Source organism: Chionomys nivalis, chromosome 9 (genome assembly GCF_950005125.1).
Source record: "Chionomys nivalis chromosome 9, mChiNiv1.1, whole genome shotgun sequence".
NCBI classification, from domain to species: domain Eukaryota; kingdom Metazoa; phylum Chordata; class Mammalia; order Rodentia; family Cricetidae; genus Chionomys; species Chionomys nivalis.
Genome location: NC_080094.1, coordinates 50,338,359 through 50,356,713, shown reverse-complemented (window position 1 = coordinate 50,356,713; position 18,355 = coordinate 50,338,359). Strand labels below are relative to the sequence as shown.

The following is an 18,355-nucleotide window of genomic DNA, read 5'->3' as shown; positions in this document are numbered from 1 at the left end:
GGATGCTATGACAGCTTCAGGGAATTGTCTTTCTGAGGACCTCTTCTTCTGCTTTGAAGTTCGGAACAGACTCATTAGCTACAATGTGAACCCCACCAAGACCTCTCTGGCTGTACTCACCTCTGCCTCTCTAAGACTGTCTGTGCCTAAGCTCACATGTAGCCAGTGTCTACTAAGAGTTGATTGAATAAATAAATGCCCTCCCCAAATGATTGCATGTCGTGTATATGTGTGTGTGTGTGTAATCATGTAATTAAAGAAAGAGGCCATGAGGTTGAAAGGGGGCAGGAAAACTAAGGGAGAGTCTAAAGGGAAGAGGGGACATAAATATTATATTTCATATATATATGAATTTAAAAACAAAATAGGTTTAATCTAGTAAAAAATGTCAATAAGACCGTCATTGATAGAACTTCTAGTAGAACGTTTTTGGGGGGATTTTGTTTTCTTCTGTTTGTAAGAGTCTCATCTGGTAACCCAGGCTAACTGGCTAACCTGCAACTTGATGTGTAGCTCCAGGTTACCTGGAACTTGCTGTGTAGACCAGGGTAGCCTCCTTCCATCTCAGTCTCCCCAGTTTGTAAGACTCTTGAAATGATGCTCAGACTTAAACAGGAAGGTCTGACAAGTCTGGCTTTTACTCCTCAGAGCCTGCTCGCCACTCTACTCTTAGGAGGTAGATGAAGCAAGCAAGCATGGCCAGTCTCCCATGCAGTTAGCCAAACAGTTTTGTGAGCATCGTCCCTCATGGATGGAACAGAGAAGACTCTCTGACCTCCCTCCATGACCATGATGACTGTCAACTCCCCTAAATGTAAAAGGAGCCAGGATCTCCGCCTATTATTTTCAGATTGCTGCCTCGGCAGGAAATCGTGTCAATTGGTTTGGACATCGGTGGCTTCGCTGTACTCCCCCAAGCCATTACATCATTACATGGCCACTCAGAATGCCAGTAGCACATTACCAGAGATTTGGATTTCTGGGAGTCATGAGACAACAAACAAAGCAGCCTCATTTGGCCTATAATCATGTTAAACACCCTGGGCAGAGGACAGCCAAATATAAACATGCCTTCCTCCTGGTGTTTGTCCAGGAGAGGCGAGGGATGTGTTATAGATATAAATCATGGCCCCTGCTTCAGAGTTGGTCTATGTAAAAATCTATTGCCATTGATATAAACTGGTTTTAGTGTGTAACTTAATGACAGTTTTGTGTGTTATGTCTCCTCTGACAAGACCACTGCATAGCGAGAAAGCTGCTGTGTTTGGGTACGGGTGGATGTACCTCAAGACTGAAGCCATTTTATTCCATCCTGAATTAACATGCCCCACCTAATTCTCTTCTCTCCCAGGAGACTAAGAATTCTGCTGCAGAAGGATAAGCAGTGGCTTTTCAAGCAGGTGTCTGGGCTTGTGTTTCCACTTGCCTGCCTACCATCCCCGTGTGCACCTGCTGATTGCTACTGACTCTGACATTACATTGGCAATAATTTGAGCCTTATGGGGGGGCGGTAGAACGCAACAAATTAATGAGGTTTCTGCTGATAAAAGGAATATAAAGAGCTTACTTTTCTAAAGATGCCTGATACCACGGATAAATCATAGACAAACAGAAAGCCTGCTGTAGTTTATGCCTAATTATGAACGACTTAATACCAAGTCAGACCCCCAAAGATTCGGGCGTGTGATCATTCTAAAACCTCGTTAGGCAGAAGGAGAAAGTTCTGTAGTCTCGAGATTTTCATTAACGCTGAGAAGTCTTTGCTCTTCTGACTCATAGTGTCTTGCAGCAAATAAAGAAATTTACCTTCCCTGGTAGATGAATTGGGCTCAGCCTTTTGAAATATATTGCTTAGTAATTGCTTTCCAGGCCTACTCGAGGCACTAAATATTAGGGTCTTTCCAGAGACCAGCAGTCACAAGAGGTCTTGTTACCCAGCGAAGCAGGGAAGGCATATTAATGAGATGACAAAGGATTTGTTCCCAAGTATATTGTTAATAGATGAAATTTCAGAAGATCCTTGGCTTTCCAAGAGTCCCCATGGGCTGCTCTTTTCCTAAAGAGGGCTGTCTGGTAGGAATGGGCTCGCTCTCTGCTCTGGTCTCTCGAGTCTTTCTGTGTCTCCTCTTCCAGTCCACTTGAAGTCCTCAGCTGCCGTCTGGAGGACATGGAGATGTTACTTTGCGTCCTGACAGTGCTTACATTCTCCCTCCCTCTTTTTCTCCCCCTCCCTGCTCCTCTGCTTCTCTTCTTTCTTGGTTGATTGGAACAGGCGCAGAAGAGGAATAATAATTGCCTGGGAGAAGCACAGGTCAGAGATCTCTAACAGTTTGTGGGGTCAGATTATGGGCTCTTCTGCGCACCTCACTATGGTCCTTCCTTTTGAGCAAACTTAGTGCCCAGCATTGCCAGTTCATGTGTGAAGAGGAGCCACATTGCGCATCTGGCTGGATAAAGAAAGCCTTTGGAACCTTCAGACCACACTGCGCATCTGGCTGGATAAAGAAAGCCTTTGGAACCTTCAGACCACACTGCGCATCTGGCTGGATAAAGAAAGCCTTTGGAACCTTCAGACCACACTTCTTCCATCCCAGACAGGCAGCCAGCCCTCTTCTACCTCCTCCCCCTAGGTTGGATTTTCAAGTTGGGGTTTTGAACCCATGCACAATGAGGGATTTGTAGGTTGAAAGCCAACCTGATCATTTGAGCAGGTAACCCTGGCTTAAATAATTCCTGCAAGAGAAGGTTAAGGAAATTCTTCCAAATTAGCAGGAGCATGTTAGGAAATCCTCTTGGGAGTTTGACTCCACTGTAAGGTCCAGAAACTCTAATCATGTAGTGTTGCTTTCCACTGAGGGTAGCAGGAGCACAGAAGCCCTTGAGGAATGCTAAGTCATATACCTGCAGCTCTCCCTAGCACAGCTCACAGGCCTAGCGTGGGGGGGGGGGTGACGAGGTGACGACAGGGGAGCAAACAGCTCATTGGGGATAGATGCTGTCTGCATCTGCTGGGGGAAGCTATTTCAGATAACAGGTCTCTCTCTTTGGTGTGGGATGCTGGGGGACAGGGCAGAAGAAGATGCTCTTAGCTCCTAAACTGGAAGCTGGGTTCTGCTAAGCCACACCCTTGCTTTCTTACTTCTAGTATGTATCCCTCCGTATTTCATCCCCATTGTGGTGGCTTCCTAGTGCCTCTTCCAGTAAGGTATTTCCTCACCTATCCTGTGTGTTTCCTTCCCTCTTTCTAAAGTCATAGTTGTGCCGCTTAGATCTTTACTGTCTCACTTGCCTTTTACAAAGGAAAGGACCTAAAACTTACATATACTATAAAGATAGAGTTGCAAGGACGAGAGGGGGCAGCTTGAGGACTGGGGTCCAGCAGAGTGATGTAGTTTGGACTTTGAACATCCACTAAGGGTCTCTGTGCTAAAAACTTTGTCCCCAGGGGTTGACACTGGGAAGTGGCACACTCCTGAAAAGGTGAGGCCTGGTGGGGAGTTGTATGTGACAAAGAGCGTTATCTGCAAAGGGGACTGTGGGACTCTGGACACTTTTTCTTTCTCTTTTTTACTTCCTAGGCATGGGGTGAGGGGATTCACATGTTTCTGCCCATCATGGGTGGCTACAGGTCCCAAACCAAGAGGGCCAGCCAACTGAACCTTTAGACCAAGTAAATTATCTGGTGTGGTTCCTCCCCCCCCCCCCCCCCCGGAACACTGCTCTAATACGATACATTCCTATGATCAGCTATCTCCTGGAAAAGCTGATTGTGACGTAAGCAGTGACCTGAGACGTCTTACCGGTGTCTGAATGTTATCGCCAGCCCTCCCCAAGGAACTGGCTTAGCAGGCCTGATTGTCTAGTCAGAGGTTAGAGCATGAACAAGGATCAGCCATGCCTCGGAGAAGGTGGTAGACCCTTGCTTTTGATCTGTAACCAGACTGGCAGATAATTGTAGTCACTGTGGCGGTGGGCAACCAACTGCCCTGACCTGCCGGGAATGGGCAATGCTTTCTTCCCCTGCCCCTTGTTAGTTTTGGTTTCTGGTAGTGGTGGTGGGCTGCAAATGGAACCAGTAATTCCTATCTGGGTTGTCCTTTATTTCTTCATCGTCTCCGGCTTTTCTCACCCACTGGTCCCTGGCTGGAGTTAGCCCAAGGAAAGAGTGTTTTCAAACATTTCTGGCTGAGTGGGTGTGAAGTGGGCCTGAACCATAATGGTAGCGCTTTTCCCATAAGAATGAAATTCCAGGGAACATTTCTTCCCCCACAAAAAATTGGAACAGCCCCTCCTCCCCAAAAAATGTTACCCTAAACTTGAGTTGACACACTGAATCCTATGTTGGCTAAGAAGTCACTTGGGAAACAATGTTTTGCTTGTATCACACAAGTGCTTTTCAAATGTATGAATATCTTGGATGCTTTGTTTTGGAAAATTGATACTTTGATTGAAATTTGCGTATAAATACCCCAAACCAAAAAGGAAAATCTTGTGGTACCACAGGTGGGTAGATGGTAGGAGCTTGCTACAAAATGCCAGCAGCTCAGATTTTTTTTTTTTTTTATGAAAACACTTGATAAAAGATACTCTTGTTGAGATGTAGGCTACTGTGTTTGAGTTTCTTTTCTTGAAGAGAAAAAAAAAAGGTGTTTGATTGAATTCGCAGCCCAGAATATGGAAAGCAATTTTGTATGCCGATCTTATAAAACTCATAGCCTTTTACTTTATTTTCCCACTGCTTCTATTCCCTTCAGGCCATTTTGAGCAGGAAGATGGGAGGAAAGAAACTAAATTTATATTCCTTCTTAGATGCCTCCTGAAGAAAAGGAAAAATAAATAAATACTGGAAGTCCATGTGATTTCTTTTCATGAGAATTTTGTAAAATAATCCACTATTGAAACTGCTAACAGCTGTTTTTCCACAGACTATAACCCCCAGCAGGTAGGGAAATCCCCTGCAGACCACAAGATATTGCATGTCAGAGGAGTAGAGCGGAATTCTTTGTTATTATTATTTTAAGGCCAGGTTCCCAGTGTTACTTCGCCGATAAAAGTTTCTGTACTGTATAAGTAACCATCTCCTGGCTGCCAGAAGATAGCATTATTTTATTGCCTGCCAGACATGGGGTCTATGATTGCCATTTCAGGTCCTCATACCAGACCTCTGTACCAAGAACAAAACTCAAGTTTGGGGCTCCTGCACAGTACATCCCCGAGTGCTTAAGCTAAGGTGTATACTGCATTTATTTTCATCTGATTCAGGGACATGCCAATGGTTCATGCATAAGGAGAGAATTCCTAAGAGGCATCCTCTTATATCTAGATTGTTCTCAACATCCATGTATTTTCAGGGTGCATTATCTAATAATTCTGGGCAGATGACTTCAGTGGGGGACTCAGCATGGAAAGTTGGAAAACTGGTGTGATAGATTGAGTGTAATTAGCCCCCATAAGCTCATAGAGAATGGCACTATTGGGAGGTGTGGCTTTGTTGGAGTGGGTGTGGCTTTTTGGAGGAAGTGTGTCACTGTGGGGGATGGGCTTTGAGGTCACATAAATGCTCAAGTTAGAGCCAGTGTCTCAGACTGCTTTCTGTTGCCTGCAAATCAAAGATGCAGAATTCTCGGCTCCTTATCCAGCAACTTGTCTACCCCACACACCACCATAGCCCACCATGATGATAGAGGATAATGAACTGACCCTCTGAACTGTAAGCCACCCAATCAATGTTTCCCTTTATAAGAGTTGCCATGGGCCGGGCGGTGGTGGCGCACGCCTTTAATCCCAGCACTTGGGAGGCAGAGGCAGGCGGATCTCTGTGAGTTCGAGACCAGCCTGGTCTACAAGAGCTAGTTCCAGGACAGGCTCCAAAACCACAGAGAAACTCTGTCTCGAAAAACCAAAAAAAAAAAAAAAAAAAAAAGAGTTGCCATGGTCCTGGTGTCTCTTTGCAGTCATAGAAACCCTAACTAGGACAATTGACAAGTTGATATTTGGGTCATTCAACCTACTGCTGACTTTATTATTTCATTTCTCTGTGCCCCAGTTGACCAACACTCAGGAGAGACTAGATTTTAAGTTTCACCTGTAAATGTGAGAGTAAAAGAAAAAATTATCTGGTGTTTCCTTATACACATGGTCCCAAAAGACATATTACCATACACTAGGATGGAGGAAGGAAAGAGCCTTGCTCTGGGGTTGCTGCCTAGATATTTGACATACCACTTCCTCTCATTTCTCATTGGCTAGAACTAGGCCATTCTCTGTGCAGACCCATACTATCTCACCAGCATTAAGAATTCAACAGTTGTTCACTGTTACCAAACTAATTACCATTTGATTTTATGAAGAACAACAAAAATGCACAAAAAAATAAAAACCAGGAAAAATTAATTGTGGCAGTCTCTCCAACTTGCCTTTATACAATCACAGCAATTCCTAAGTTAAAATTAGAAAAGAAAAGATGCCAAAGATGTGTATTGTTATATGTGTGAGAAAGTTTCCTATCAAGTTAGATTCCTGGAAAAGAAACTATATTGTCTCTTAACTATAAATAAACATGTAAAAAAAAATAGATGTTTCAAAATTACATGTGCAGGATATCAGCCTGACATTAAGATTGTGAGAAAACTAAGATCTAAACAGGAAATCTTCACCATAAACCTCCTTTCTGCCCTTTGGCCACCAAATGTACAGATAAATCATGTTTGACTTTTCATTCTGTGGCCACACACACTGGATTCTGTAACATAATTTTAACCAAAATTACCAGGAATTAGAGAGGAACTGCACATTTGGCAGATGCTATTTTAAGTAGAGTTTTGGGTCCCTACACACATTTTCCGGCAAATGCGTTTGTAGTTAGTGCCTCATTGATAAATGAACCGGACTACACATAGCCACTGGTTTCTCTGAAGCTGTTCATAAAAATGGTGAACAGTGAGCATTAGGGTACACCGTACTCTCTACCCAGAATCATCCCCAGTATTCGGTCATTGTCAGGACATGGTGAAGTATTGAATGATAAAGAGAAAATGCCCTAGTTTCAGCCTGCCCTCCCTTCCTTCAGAACCTTCCCACAGTCATTCATTTTCCCACAAACCACCAATTAGAAGTCAAGTTGCTATACATTGACCTACATGGAGAAGGGATGTGTCCTAGAGTAACTAGTGGATTTACATTTCTTGTGGTATTAAGATGCCATGTTCTTCTCTCTGTACAATTTACATGAGAACTTAACTTCACTTCCTCTCTCTTCATGACATTCAACACCATTAGCCATGGCAAGGACCCAAAGCATCTAAGGAACATTCTTAATCATCAGTGTAAAATGAAATCACAGCCCAGGAAGTAGGCTTGTCTATACAGGCATATCTTTAACCCTCCAAAGATTAGTTTGTTGTAATTGACTATTGTCTTTTTAAATGCTAGTTTAGTTTCGAAGAGTTCCCCCTAACTATAATCACTATAAAAACATGAAAAAAAATCCACCCTCAATGAATGCTAATTAAAACCCAAGAGATTCAATTTTCTGAAGTATTGCTGATGTTCCTGGAAACTCTGTCCCCCCCCAGTTTTGTTCTAGGTTTTCACCACCATTCATCTCTGCTCTGATGGGCTCTATTCTTGCTACTTCCTCGGTTTTCAGTAAAGTTATTGGTCGTGGCTCATTGTCTCCTTTACTTATATGGATCTCTATATGGATCTCTAAATATGTTACCATCCTTCTATTGGCCTTAAACCTTCCTCAAATGTCAGAGTAAAGTCTTACCATGTCTTAATGGGTCTCTCAATCCAAATCTTTAAAAGAATCTATTTAATTGGCTAACGAGTGTGTGGATTGATTCCTGCTGGGTCTCTTATCTCTCCTCTTGATTCATCACACAGTACCTGGAGGTGATCATGTATAGACAGGTGCTTCAAGGCTTTTCCCAGGACAGATGAAATGAGAAGGAGTTTGACACATTGACTACATCAGTGTCACAAAAATCTTTTGTTAGGCTGTATTTTTGTAAGTTTTTGTATGCTGAGGGATACATTAAAGTCACCATATATACACTTAGATGTTCTCCTTGACCATTGGGTCAGCACAGATACAGTGAGAATGGTACACAGCTTACACCATTGCATCCAGATTTCCCCACGTGCTAACCATCTTCGATGATGACGAGGAAGGGAACAATGAGCATGTTGATGCGAATGGTTCACCTCCAGATCAACTGGGCCTAGAGATCACATTTGAAAGTAAAATGGAAGAAAAAACTGTCCTCATATGCTATTAATATTTTAACTGCTACTGAAGATAACCCATATAATGACTATAATAAAATGAGGTGTTCTTGGTCTATAAAATTTTTATTCTTGAAATAATATGTTTCCTCTCCTACCTGCTTGTGAACCTGTAGATAATAGGAAATTAAAGTGATGAGTTGTTTGAAAAATATTCAAAAGCAAAGCTTGAATCTACATGTAAAGCCTGGGATGGTAGTATATGCCTGTAATTTCATCACTCAAGAGACACAGACAAGAGGACCGAGAATTCAAGGTCATCCTTGGCTAGCTGGGGAATGTGAGAATGTGAGGAGAGCCTGGGCTGCATGAGACTGCTTTTAAAAGTTAACAAAAAACAAAAATAGAAATAAAAAATCTCCCTATAGGTATAATTTGATACGCACATCAAAAATTAATTTAAAAAAAAACAGAGCATCAGAGCATTATAGGCAGTCTCAGTTCTCTTTTGAAAACCATTATTTAAAAACAATTAAAATAGCAACAATGAATCAAATTTGTAGCACACTACACAGCTATCAAGCCGGTTTGACCTTTTTAAATACATAGACTCGACTAGTTGGTGACAGCTGTCTTCACAGGTCTATTTTCTCTAAGGTTCCGTACATTGACTTTCTCTCGGGATGGAGAGTAAAGGACGTAAAGTCTCACAGTCGCTGAGTCGGGATGGGCTCTGAGGTGTGGGTGGATGCCTGGGTGTTGACAGGGATTGCATCTGGCACAGCTTCACCTCTTGACTTTTGCCAGCGCTGGACCTTTATCTTCTGTCTGTGGGACGGTAAAGGTTAACTGAGAAAGGAATAAGCAGAGAGATTTTTGACTCCTTAGAGGGGTGTGGGATGCACAGGTTCCTCATCCAGGCTTAGCAGAGAAGTTGAGACTGGCCCATACAAGCCTCCACTATTCAGATTGAGTGTGCATCACTGCTCCAAATGAAGGAGGCTCTCAAAATCCAATATGGCAAGACTTTGTGCCATTTGCAACTAAAGCAATTTCTTTAAAAACTTTTAGCAGAGAAAATTTTCACCTTTATGTTAACCTTACATAAAGTAAAAAGGCACCCAGAGCTGTATTTAATATGACCGTACAGAAAATCAGTCCCTACCTGCCATGTTGCTGAGGTGCCAATTACTTGGGAGGGAGAAACCAACTAGGAAAGTTTGGAAACCTATAATAACCATAGACACAAAAGTTGTTTCAGCCCTAAGTGACTGACTATTCATGAAAGGTAGATGTTAAAGTGCTTAACAATGCAATTGTCATAAAAAAATAAAAATAAGTAGGAGAACTACTGGTATTGATGCAATATGAAGCATTGGGTTGATGTGTCGACTTTCACAAACACATTCTTCTATGAGTAGGTTATTACAGCTTGGAAATAGTAGAAATAGCTTGCCGTAGTAGAAACTGAACCTAGGCTCCTATGAGTGCTAAGCAAGTGTTCTACTCCTGAGCTGCATATAGCTCCCACTATTCCGCTGTTAAAGAGCCGTGTTATGCTTTTGGGGTGTTTGTGATTATGGAAGAAATTTCCCATATGAAATAATCCAGTTTTTACCCAACACAAAATTTTGCATTTTCTTGCTCTAACTTCCTTGCACATGTAAATTCCTTTCATAATCCTATTTCCAATATATTAGTACATCTTTCTCCTCTCTCTGCCCCACCGATAATCCATTCGTTGTTGGCTTAATACATTCCTGCAACTTTGCTCTGTGTATGAAAACTTCGCCCACCCAGCCCATGGGAAATGCAAATGCAGTTATTTATCATTTTAATCCCAGGAAAAGTAGAAAAAGACTTAGCCAGGAGTAGAGCAGCTTTGGGAGAAAGCTGCTCAAACCAGACAATTCCAGATCAAGGATGAGGCGTGAGAAGGTAACAAAGACCAGTAAGATGACAGGAAAAGACCTTCCAGAAAGCAGTAACAGCATAGGAGGGAACTGTTCTGAGGCTTTCTGTCATGCTGTCTATGTGCTAAGCGCTGCGGCTTTCTGTGTGGTGCTCATTACATTCTAAACTTTTCCAGGTAGACATGAGAATGATTGCATGCCACAGGTAAGAATGTGGCAGTAGACAGATGTGAAGTAACTCACGAGGCCAACGCATAAGAGACAAAGATGGAATGTGGTTGGCGTGTTCTATTCAGAGTCCTTGCTATGAGCATAGGCCTTCCCCCTAAGACGATGTTGCCTCTCTAGATATGGAATCTGGAAAACAATTCTCCTGGCAGTTTGTTACATGGCTTTGATGTGCTTACTCTGCGTGATGGCTTGATGGCTGAGAAGAGTTAAGCGAGGCAGCTAGGCCCCTGCCCTAAAAGGATCTCTGACAACTGCCAACAGCGCCATGCTCCACAGAGTGTGGTGTAAATGCAGAGACGAGACCATTCATCCTCAATGAACAGAGGATGAAGAACGAGTTAGCCAGAGACAGTATAAAGGAAAGCCCCATGACGGAGGCACTGAAGGTGAGTCATTTTGACGCAAGAAAATGTGACATGAATATGCAGAGAAAGGAAACAGCATGCTGTGATGTCCCCTCATGTTGGGCACGAACAACAAATAATTTTTCACCTTAGATTGGCTCCCAGGGGGAGCAGCTGGCCGTAAGGCAGGGAAAACTGGTTAGGTTTGAGGTCATCAGGTGCTTTGAAGGCCATATCTGAATATCTGGATTTGATTTGGTTGGCAATTACAAAAATATTCTGAGCCGTACTTTTAAAAGATTGAGCCATAATTCAAAATAGCATGTTTTCTTTAAATTCCGTTCTCCAAAGTGGATGTAGCTGTTTGTTCCAATTTAATACAACAACCGTTTATCTGGAACTCCCCAGGAAGAGGGTCTTGTGGTGGTTAGGGAAATATATAAATTAATTATTACCCTTGGATTATGAATGCCAGAATGCACTGGTCCATGGAGTGGTACAGGGAAAACACAGTGGCTTTCTGTGCCCACCCATGAAATAGCCAGGAAAAGAGTGCCACTAGGAACAGCCATGCCAGCTCAGTGTTAACAGCTCAGTACTTAAATTCTCCTTTATTGAGCTTAGTAACAGTTTTCCCATTATCACAGAATCTTCATAGAATTATCATTTTGTGTGTCAGCACATTGATCAGAGGGAATAAAAAAAATAAAGTTTAGAAAAAAAATATTGTATTTGAAGGAAAGAGCATCCTTTCAGCAATCCATGCAGAGGACATAAATCCAGTGAAGAGAAGGGAAAGAGATAATTCCCTCTGGCCATCCAGAGTGTCCACGTAGAGCCCATAGGATAAGACTAAGATAAAGAACAGTAAGCTAAGAACCCTAAAATACCCTCTTACTAACAGTTATCAAGCTGTGGCTTGGGTTTCAGGGAAACTGATCACCACACGTTTCCTGGGCAAAGTATTAGGACATGTGTTGCAAGGATTCTGCTTTGCTGGGTTTCATGATGGATCCCGGCGATTTAAGCAGAAACATTTTCTCTTAAGGTATATTGTGACGCACTTGTCATCACCTGGTGCTGTCACTGAAATCCCTCTCGCATCTGCTTAGAACTTTGTCACCAGCCACCACGTACCAGAGTGACAATTAAAACATTGTAAATTTATTCTCAGGAGAAATGGGCTCACATCAAAGATTTATAATGTTAAAGCCGTGCCGTTTTAAATGCCTCTGCTGTAAGATATAGACTTGCCATATAGCCATATTGCCACTCATCCTATAGGTGCAAATAGAAACATGACAAGGGGGGAAAGAAGGAAATGCATCTCTTAGTGGTGGATGGCTTAGTACTCTTGGAAGCAGATATGGTTGAAACAAGGAGACAAAGGGACAAAGGGCATAGGGTCTGGTTCAGGAGGTGTGGGTTTGGCCCTCTGTTCTAGCAGAGTTGTAGAGGAATCTCTTCTCCCCCAGTGTTTCTCTTCTCCTCTGTAAAATGGGTCTGCATCCACCTCCCTGTCCTCACACAAATGCACGTGAAACCAGACCGGGTGCTCTGAAGTTCTCTACTCATTCAGCGGGACTGAGGCCATGATCTGAAAGAGCTTTATATTTAGCTCTGTAATGTGTGGAGTTTCTTTTATTTTTGCACCTTCACATTTGAATATGGATGTGTCTGGTGTTCTGGGAATTCAAAACACTTCAAACCCTGTAATGAAAGTCATACTGTGAACACTTAATTAATTTAGAGTAGGTGCTAATTCTTAATAAGAACTTTAAAACATGGTTTTGTGAATAAATCATAATTCAGAGAATCCACCCACATAGAAATGAGCCTCCCCTGCAGCTTAGGAAGATCAAGTTTAACAGGATCTGAACAAAATGTCAAGGCTCTATCTCCAAGTTTTTATGGGGAGTAACCTCTCAATGCGAGATGATCCATCAGAGTTAGCAAGGCATCCCTTGCCATGCAGAGGAAGAAACTTGTTACTCCATGAACTCAGACTGGGAACCTGGATGTGCACTTCCTTGTCCCTTCTCCGGTCAGCTGTCTCTCTCATGTATTTAGCAAAAGATGAGTAAGACTATAGAGAGTGGTGTAAGTAAACTACATTCAGCCGGTATAAACCAGACAGGAGAACTAGACATATATGTAGCTGCCAGCATAACTGGCCATTGTCTATTTATCACTTTTGTGGAATGAAGGAAAAGAAAAAGCTCCTGGCCCTGGGAAAACTCTATCTCCTTGGAAGACGGTATGATCAATCTTGCACTAGACCTGATTCGCACCATCTTTGAGCAGATCTGGAAAATGTACTGCTAAGGCTGCCTTACAAAAGTTGAATAATGCTTCCAACGGAAGATCACTATCAGTAGGAAGGAAGAATAGACCCAGAGAGAGCATCCCAGGCATCCCGGAGGCAGTGTAGAGAGCATCCTCCAGAATCACAGGGGAGAAGTGTGAACACAGACCGAATGCCCTAAGAACAAAACATTTATTGTCAACATAGAAGATAGCTGGAATAAAAGCAGCAAGGAAGACGGGACGGGAAGTATAGAGCAGTCTTAAGTTATGTCGCTTATGATGACTGTAAAGGGGACCATGGAAGAATTCTAATGAACGGCATGTTCAAATTTGCAGTAGATACTGTAAAAGGACGCTGTGTGTGTCATAAGTAGACACCAACCTTCAGGAAGTGTCTAGAGTTTTCTGACATGACAAGCATTTCCATACAACATAGGAAAGAAAAATCATGAATACAAACAACCTGGTGTTTGGTTCTGAGAATATTTGGGGAGAGCTGGAGATGGGCTAAAAGGTTTTGTAGGGAAATGTTTAGTTCTGGTACACAAAAGAAGTCAGTCATGTAATTTGACTCCTGCAGTATCTAAGTGTTCCTACCAAACCCATGTGAGCATAGAAAACAATAGCAAAAAAAAAAAAAAACCCAAAAAACTCTGTAGTAAAATATGAAAAGAATAAAAATCTTTTTATGCTCAGAATAATCTAGATCCCCTGATATTTTTAGCCTCCAAAAAACTGCTTACTCTCTATGTAATCTTGTGTGAACTTGAACAAAACTAGAGTCTCGAGCAGCAGTTTCTATGGAACTTGGTGAAATGATGTCAGAATATGGACGCAGAGAGCTGTGTGTGTGTGTGTGTGTGTTTGTGTGTGTAGTGTGTAAAGGAGTCCTCTTTGCAATCCTGTCTTATCTCCACACATAGCCAAGCTCTTTTCCCTTCACAAAACACCATTGCAAAGCACCACCCTGCGTCTATGGCTGACTAAGGGAATACTGCAGCTGCGCTTTATGTATATGAACCTAACTTATTTCAAGGGTGTTTTTGTTTTATTTTTACAGCTGCTAAGTGTTAGCAATTCAAAAAGAACTGCCAAGAGTACAATGAGCTGAATTAGCTCGGGGCTGGTGCTCATGGTAGACTCAGAGCTGCTCTAAATAAGTTCCCTGTGCACTTTCTCAATACCCTGAGTGATCAGAGCTGTTTCCCAAACAGAGACAGAATGGTTATTTCTCCATTTGCAGCTGCTTATTTGATTTGTGAAAAGACCCTTCGAAACATTTTCTCATTCCCTCAAAGAACTGTTATATATGCATAGATACAGAGTGAGCCTGCCATTGCACAAAAAAAAAAAAAAATGAAGACATTGACAGCCAGTGAAATCCTTGGGAAGATTAATCATAGACCTGAACTGCAGGTGCTCCTAGATTTATGGATTTGATATAATGATCAGCCAATAATAAATTCCTATAGTATTATAGGCTATTTCCCTTGACTTCCAGTAGAATATTCAAGAAATGTTTCTCTCCAAAGCAAAATAACCCAGCGGCCGGAAAGAATATCTCGTATGAAGAACTGATTAGAACAAGAGCCAAAAAGCCGAGATGGCGGTGTTCTGAAGCAAAAGCCTTTGAGAATATGCACGGCTTTCTAAAAGTGGCAAAACGCTCCCATCCTGAGGCTTCCCTTAGTGCTCAGCCTCCACTCTACTAGGGCAGGGCAAAAAAATGCACCCTAGTCCTGCAGTCGCCCTGTGAAAGACTTGCTGTGTCTGCGTGCTGTGGTGGCGGATCAAGCTTGTGTGCCAGTCACAGAGAGAGACACCATTGCACAAGCTAAATTTATTTTGGTTTTCCATCTTCCTAAACTAGAGGTTTTCATATTTTGTTTGTCCCATCAGTTGTTCAAAAATGAATATTATGAGCTTAAAGAAGTATTTTTTCTTTTTTTCCCTAAGATGATTGTTTTCCATTTATAGTCATCCTTTAACCTGGCTATTAACAATTCTAGTGGTGTATCATGCTACGAGGTCACAGAAGCCCTGGTAGGACACGATGGAGACATGCTCTGCAAGTCAAATGCGCATCTCAGCAGTGTCTGCAAGCGTCTGTGAAGTAGGCACGGAGCATCAAAACGTATAGGTCATTATTTTAAAAAATACTCTTTCCCCCTAAAGGATATGGACTAGTTAGGTAGCCTGCACATGGTGTTTCCCTCTTTCTTTGTAACTCTGTGACTAGCCAGCAGCTATTCCAGCCTTATGATAATATGACAAAAAGATGGGAGCCAATGGAAGGTGGTCTTGGTACTTCATGCATCTCCTCTTATCCTTTTGGTTAAGAACAAGGGTGGTCTGTGAGTTCCTTCACAGTGCCAGAAGGAAGTACACATAACCTCCCAAACAAGTGATGAGCATGAGAGATCTTAACGTGAGAGCCAGAAGACGCGATGTTCTCAGACCAACTCCTAGTTTACGGAGTAGTTCATCTTTAGCGTCTTTTAAGTCTGTGTTCAGAAGTAACTGCCTTTCCAAGCTTTAAAATGGGAGGGAAGGACATTTTGTTGATCCCCAGAACAAACCAAAGGCAGTAGACTCAAGTTTAAATTTATTCTAATATCTTATTAGATGGATGAATGGATATACCAGTCATTATTTAAAGTTTTATTTCTATGAAATTAATTTATTACCCTTACCTGTGGTGGATCAAACCACCAATAATACAAAGCATTAATCATGTCTCTTAAGCATCCGGAACCTCCAGGGTTCCCTCGTTACAAAATTTGAAGTGAAGTTTAATATCATCATCATGGCCTTGAGTGAACACTCGCATTCTGTTCTTGTAAACCTAACTACTGAGTAGAGATGACTGATTCAAAATTAAATATTTACTGTTTGTCAGACACTATGTCGGGAAGGCAAACCCCAAAAGCATGTTTTAAAAAAATACCATGACTCATTCTCTTATAGAGCTAGTGCGGTAGCTTCATTAACCTTGGGTCACTGTAGCTCAGTGATTTGTAAGATCAAACAATTTGGATTAGTGCTTGTTCTGACAAGGGTTCCAGGCAAATGGAATCCAGGGTAGATACACTGTGAGGGAACTAGACAGCCTTCTGGAACGTGAAGGGCTCCAAAAATACAAAGTAGAGTCGTTTGTTCCCATCTATGACAACCATAGATCTAGGGGAGTCAAAGGGATCAATGATAAGGGGTAGGTATAGGAAGGACAGCCTATATTCCTCTTGATAGCCTTCAATATAGAAATAGTCTAATGCAAATCTTCTGAAGAACTTGGATCTGTCATCTATTACGTGTCCTGGACGACTGCACTGATCAGTAGCTGGGCTGGTGTTTCTTCTTTACAAGTACACAGAGAGGGAAAGGCTAGTCGACATTAAAATAAAGATTGATTTGTAGTTCTTTAACAAGTCATTGCGCACTAACTGGTGTCTTTGCAAGACGACGCAGGTGGGGGAAAAGGAAGTAGACTTTCAATGGTACAAGTGAGTCAGTAACCAACAAATCCATAATGTAGAACTTGCCAAGAAAATGCGACATATTGGGAGTTCAGTTTTATTTGGAGAATAAATAATGCTTTACGACTCTGAAAGGACTCAGGGTAGCACTTCAACCTTCTTTGATTGAAATTGATTAACACTTTGGGGAAAACTGTATGACCAATTGAATTGCAAATTAAGGTAAATTAAAATGGACCCCTAAGTTATCCATCACCGAGAAATCCTGGACACATATCGACTTACATTCTATTGATACCTATTCTGGATCAGATGATCAATAGTAACTAAGGCTGCTAGTGGTTTATCCAGAAAGGCATATTCCTTAAGCTATCATACTTAATCTCAGTAGAGTTGCAGTATGCTATATCGCCCTTACCACAGAACAATAGTTACACTGTGATAGTTTTTATATTAATAGCTGTTAACTCAGAATGTAAAGGTGCATTTCCAATTTGTCGCTTTTTGACCTGAGTTGTATAGTTTTCTTTTATTTTGCATTCCCATGAATAGATGACTGGACATGCAGCTTTGAGGTTTCAGTAAACACAATCAGTTTTTAATTTGGACTCATGGTATCTGTCCTGAGCTAAGAAATGAAAAATAATAGTCCTTGCCCTTCAAGGACAGAATGAATGAAAGGAGCCCTGGAGTGAACGTTGGAAGACAGCCTGTCTTTTTCCAGTTGAGATTTTGTCTTGGTGACTTACAGCAGTAAGATTCCTTCATGCCTTTCCCTCCTTTCCCAACTTCCCTATCGCCAGTGAAGGGACAGTTCCAGGTCACGTGAAAGCCTTGTTCTCGATAGAAAACAAAGAGCTACACAAACCTCAAGGTCAAAAAGTGTAAGACTGGAGTGAGACAGGACTCATTCCTGACTATAGCAGAACCAGTTATATAAAAGTGAAGATGGGAGGTCAGAGGTGGGCCTGCTCACAGTGGAAGGAATTCTATAAATTTCTATGTGGTGCTAAGTTATCTTCATCTGATGAAACATAAAACGACAAAATGAGAAGAGTGAAAAGAGAGAGAGAGAAATTCACATTTCTGCTAATACCACATGAAAAAACACTGCTATCAAACACATCTCATTTTATGTTTTAGAAAAGCGGCTCAATAAATCATTTACCTTCTGCAAGGGAACACAAGTAGAAACTAGCAATGCACCGAACGTCTAGTCTAAGTAGGCATGACTCTAAGTTTAGTTTCTTTTCTATTGAACTGTTTTGTCAACTTGACTAAAATCTAGCCAGTTAGCCTACATTAGGCAGGCACAGGTGACTAGCAGGTCACACCTCAAAGTAATTCTTTGAAAAAAAAATTTCCCTTGGTACAGAATGAATTTGCGGATTACAATCTAACCTCTATTTTTAAATTCCGGTGTGGTCTGCGAGATGGCTCAGTGGGTAAGGTACTTGCTATTTAAGCATGAGGACCATATTGAAGCCATAAAAAGCTGGGAAAAAATAGAAAGTGTGTGTAATCCTAGTGCTCCTACAACAAGATGTGAAGTAAAGACAGGATAATCCCCAAAAGTCCATGGGCCTTGTATCCGGGCATAAAAAGTGCTAAGCAGCAAAGAGACTCTGTCCCAAGCCAAATGAGAGTCAAGGACTGGCATCCAAATTTGTCCTGTGACTGCTACATAGTCACATGTGACATGTGGCAAAAACATGCTCCCTCACCCATGTCCACACACAAATAATAGATAAACAAATAAGCAAATAAATAAATTCTAATGAGAATAGTCTAGAAAATAAAACCATAGGATCAAAAGATACCTTCCCTGCACTAGTTCCTCCGACCATTTACTTTT

General features: G+C 41.8%; 1 protein-coding gene across 11 annotated transcripts in view; it reads left to right on the top strand.

Annotated features, from left to right (window-relative positions):
- The window catches only part of Sema6d (semaphorin 6D), a 563,436-nt gene that overhangs the window by 310,815 nt on the left and 234,266 nt on the right, over nt 1–18,355 (top strand). The window lies entirely within an intron of this gene.